Source organism: Armigeres subalbatus, chromosome 1, assembly GCF_024139115.2.
Source record: "Armigeres subalbatus isolate Guangzhou_Male chromosome 1, GZ_Asu_2, whole genome shotgun sequence".
In the NCBI taxonomy this organism is placed as follows: domain Eukaryota; kingdom Metazoa; phylum Arthropoda; class Insecta; order Diptera; family Culicidae; genus Armigeres; species Armigeres subalbatus.
Window position 1 is genome coordinate 30,210,162 of NC_085139.1, and position 4,783 is coordinate 30,214,944.

General features: G+C 38.6%; 1 long non-coding RNA gene across 1 annotated transcript; it reads right to left on the reverse strand.

Moving 5' to 3' along the window:
- Positions 1–2,972: 2,972 nt before the first annotated feature.
- On the reverse strand, positions 2,973–3,813 carry LOC134208232 (uncharacterized). Its single transcript, XR_009978562.1, has 3 exons — positions 3,536–3,813; positions 3,340–3,453; positions 2,973–3,277 (listed from the first exon to the last, which is right to left on the reverse strand). It is a non-coding gene; the product is annotated as an uncharacterized LOC134208232 (long non-coding RNA).
- Positions 3,814–4,783: the final 970 nt, after the last annotated feature.

Genomic DNA, 4,783 nt, shown 5'->3' on the forward strand with positions numbered 1-4,783 from the left:
TTTACCCAGCATTTGCCGTGCCATAATTCAATATATATTTTTATTATTATTTATTTATTATATTTTATCGGCGGTGACGTGGCAGCGTCGTTGGTTATCGGCAATAGAGGCGGGGGAATTTGTTCGGAAGTTTTTTCAGGAAGTCCTCCGGAAATAGCTTCGTAAGTTTTTCCAAAAATTTCTTCGGTAGATTTTCCAGGCATGCCGTCTGGAAATTCCTGCAGATATTCCTTTGGAAATCCTTCCACCAATTGCTCTGGAGAATCCTCCTGCAATTCTTGCACAATTTCTTTCAAGAATTCCCTCGAAAATTCCTCCAGGAATTCCTCCAAAAGCTCCTACGTGAATTCCTCCAAGAATTTCTCCGAAGTTCACCCAGGAATTCCTCCAGGAATTCTTACATAAATTCATCCAGGAAATCCTCCGAAAATTTCTCCAGGAATTCCTCCGGAAGTTCCTCTAGGTATTCCGCCGGAAGTTCCTCTAGGGATTCCTCCGGAAGTTCCTCTAGGAATTCCTCCGGAAGTTCCTCTGGGCATTCCTCCGGAAGTTCCTCTAGGAATTCCTGTGGAAATTCCTCCAGCAGTTCCTCCGAAAGTTCATCCAGGGATTCCTCCGGAAGTTCCACCAGAAACTCCTATAGAAGTTCCACCAGGAACTCCTATGGAAGTTCCACCAGGAATTCCTCCGGAAGTTCCTCCAGGAATTCCTCCGGAAGTTCCTCCAGGAATTCCTCCGGAAGTTCCTCCAGGAATTCCTCCTGAAGTTCCTCCAGGAATTCCTCCTGAAGTTTCTCCAGGAATTCCTCCGGAAGTTCCTCCAGGAATTCCTCCGGAAGTTCCTCCAGGAATTCCTCCCGAACTTCCTCCAGGAATTCCCCCGGAAGTTCCTCCAGGAATTCCTCCGGAAGTTCCTCCAGGAATTCCTCCGGAAGTTCCTCCAGGAATTCCTCCGGAAGTTCCTCCAGGAATTCCTCCGGAAGTTCCTCCAGGAATTCCTCCGGAAGTTCCTCCAGGAATTCCTCCGGAAGTTCCTCCAGGAATTCCTCCGGAAATTTCTCCAGGAATTCCTCCAGGAATTCCTCCGGAACTTCCTGCAGGAATTCTTCCGGAAGTTCCTCCAGAAATTCCTCCGGAAGTTCCTCTAGAAACTCCTCCAGCAGTTCCTCCGAAAGTTCATCCAGGGATTCCTCCGGAAGTTCCACCAGAAACTCCTATGGAAGTTCCACCAGGAACTCCTATGGAAGTTCCACCAGGAATTCTTCCAGAAATTCCACCAGGAATTCCTCCGGAAGTTCCTCTTGGAATTCATCCAGAGGTTCCTCTAGGAATTACTTCGATTATTCTTTCTGATATTCCCAAGAAATTGTTCAAGAAATTTCATTGCAAATTTCTTCATCTTTGACATACTCTAGCAATGTTTATTTCCACTTTCCCATAATTTACAAACTCTCCTGGAAACTTCTTCAGACCATTTCCTTGGAGATCCTCCAAAAATACTCCAAATCTTCATAAATTGCTTCTTATGAAATTTCCTCTGAACTTTCGGAGGAATTCATGAATCAACTTCCGAAGATATTCCAGAAGGAACTTCCGAAAGAATTGCTAGACATACTTCCGGAGAATTCCTAGAGGAGATGCCAGATGAATTCCTTGTGGAACTTTCGGAGGAAGTTCTGGAGAAACTTCCTGAGGAATACGTGGAGAGAGTACCGGAGAAACTTCTTGAAGAATTTCTGGAGGAAATTCTAGATGAATTACTGAAGGATCCACCGGAGAAATTCCTGGAGGAACTTCAAGAGGACCTTTAGGAAGAATGTTTGGAGGAACTTCCGGTGGAATTCGTGAAGGAACTTCCGAAGGAATTTCTGGGGGAGCTTCCGGAGGGAATTCCGGAGTAACTTCCGGAAGGACTACAGGAGCAACTTCCGGAAACATTCATGAAGGAACTGGTGGAGGATCTTCCGAAGAAATTCCTGTAGCAATTTGCGGTGGACTTCCTGAAAAAACCTCCGAATAAATTTCGCCGCCTCTATTGCTGTTCACTAACATCGTGATGCTGCCACGCCGCCGCCGATAAGGCCGTTACAAATATTTAATTAGCTTTTTGTCCTTCTGGTTTCCGAAAGGTCAGGGGGAGATAATAAAAAATAAATAATAATTGAAACAAAAAACTCCTCGGATTTGTTAAACATTGTTTTGAAAATTCTCAAAATTATCCTAATTTTATTTTGTTGATCCCTCAAAATATTATATTTTGGAAAAAAATATCCGAGGTGGGAAAGTGAGAAAAAATAGTTCTTAAATATTCGTATCGGCCAAAAATATAATAGGGTAACTGTACCAGTTTTGGCCATGTTCCAAATTTTGCCAGTTTCTTGCGTAACTCCAAAAGTAAAGCAATTCTCAGGGTTTTGAAGCTAATAAACAGGAGGTATAACCCTTATCTTACTTCGCTGTTGAAACTGATTGATATTTTTTTTGGAAAGTATGCATTTTTAAGGGTTGGCCAAATTAGGCACTAAGGTGGCCAAAACCGGTACACTTCCCCTACATAAATAATAATAGAATGTATATTAAAAATAATAAAATTAGAAAAAAAATGTTTAAAAATAAATAAAAATAAAAAACAAATTTAAAATCTGAAATTCAAAATTTAAAATTTAAAATTCAAAATTTAGAATAAAATTTGAAATTTAAATATTATTAATTAAAATTATAAATTTAAAATTAAAAATTTAAAAATTAAAAATTTAAAATTTAAAAATTTAAAATTTAAAATTTAAAATTTAAAATTTAAAATTTAAAATTTAAAATTTAAAATTTAAAATTTAAAATTTAAAATTTAAAATTTGAAACTTAATATTTAAAATATTTTAAAAATTAAAATTGAAATTGAAAATTGAAAATTTAAAATTATAATTTTCCGTTCTTAGAATTGAATTTTTATTTGCAAAGTGCTAATTTTTCTTTTGCGATTTGCATTTTGTTTAAAATTCATTCGCTACCAATTAACGTGACAAAGCTGTCAATAAAAGCATGACAGTCCTACGTTTGTATTAGTTCATATCTACATAGAACAGATATTCATGTATGAGCAGTATAGCCCTGTGTTTTGACAATTATTTATTAGTGGCGTAGATAGCCCTGGTATCTCTTACATGCATCACTACCAAATTCTACTCACAGTAAGATCACTTCGCGCATCTTTCCGTAGATATTTCCGCCATGTTACCACTTTGCTGTGGGTATTTCGTTTTCCGATTTCGAATGGAGCCCTGAAAGTGTCATAAATGTTTGCACCGGCCGGGTAGAGATCAAAATTGAATTGGAAACTTACCTGCCGTTTTTTTTTCATTTCTGTTCTAACTGATCATCCCATTCCAACTGATTGATGCGGGACGCCAAAATGATATGCTTGCTAGATGACGAAGTCGTGTTTCATTCGTCCGATCTGCAACCAAAATATTGTTCCGTTATTTACATTGGTTTCACAATTTCAGCCGGTCATTTTCATTCATAATAATTTCACTTACCTGATTGATTTTATATTCATTTTCTCGCACGGATACATTAATGCCACTCTACTGTACTAGATAATCTGGTGCCACGGTTTATTGCTACCACTCACAGAGATAAATTGATTTTTTTAAATGAAATCACTCCCGGAGCAAATTGCAAACAACTGCCGTCAAACAAAATGTCTCCCAACTGCGGTCGGGTGTTCGATCCGTTTACATTGCAGTGGTTTTAGGCAATATTACAATGATTATGTAAATATATGCTACATTTAGGGTAATATTTCGCTTTATTTTGAACGGACATGATGTGCCGTATTTCGAATGCAATCTCGTACCATAGAAGGTGGGCAATTTCACGTTCAATTGACGTGAACGCGAAAATAGTTTCTCCGATTAGATTTTACACTGAGTAATGTAGTAAAGCGTGGATATGACGTGAAAATACACCAAATCTGTTTTTACGTTGAATTTCAGGGTACGTCTCGAGAAGTCACGTCGCGCCATATTAATATTTTTTTTGCTGTGTGCGTCATTTACCATGGCGTGATCCACTTAATCTTCCTCCATTTTTTTTTCCTGTTCGGGTGTGCCACTGCGACCAATTATTAGATCTATTGTAGCGTTACCCGTATGCTTAGTGTTTAAGTGCATGTCGAATTACTCCAGTGCTATTGAGAAGCAATGCAGTATCGGTTTCGATACAGTAGTTGTTTTGTTTTCTCAAGACCACCATGACAAGATCCCGCTATTTAGACCCTTCATAGAGAGCAATCTCATTGAAGGCGCGCCCCTTATCAATAGGAAATCAATCCTTTCTTGAGAAAACAGAACAGTAATACTGTTTTTGGCCATGCATCGGAGCCTTAGCCACATCCTTGTCTTGCTTCTAGAATATCACCAGTGAAACTCTTAAAACCCGGGATTTAGCTCTGTCTACAAGACCATTTCAAGCAAGAGAATTTGTTCAGTAATAAGAACTTCCGTGTGTTCCTCTCACTACCATTGTTCACCAGTTCAAGAAGAGTTAGTACGTATTTAAACCCCTAACTCGATTTTTCCAGCAAACAGTTCAGCCTAGGGACGGGTACCGAGGTTTTTTAACTAATTGCTTGAAAAGTTGTTTCCGCTGCATACAGTTTAGCCTCAAACAAGAGGAATTCGAGTCTTTCAACTGTCTGCAAGGTAACATTAATTATGTTTTATTTCTGAGACTGCTGTTGGTAGCGAGGACTAAATACGATGAATCCTTAATTACCACAACTT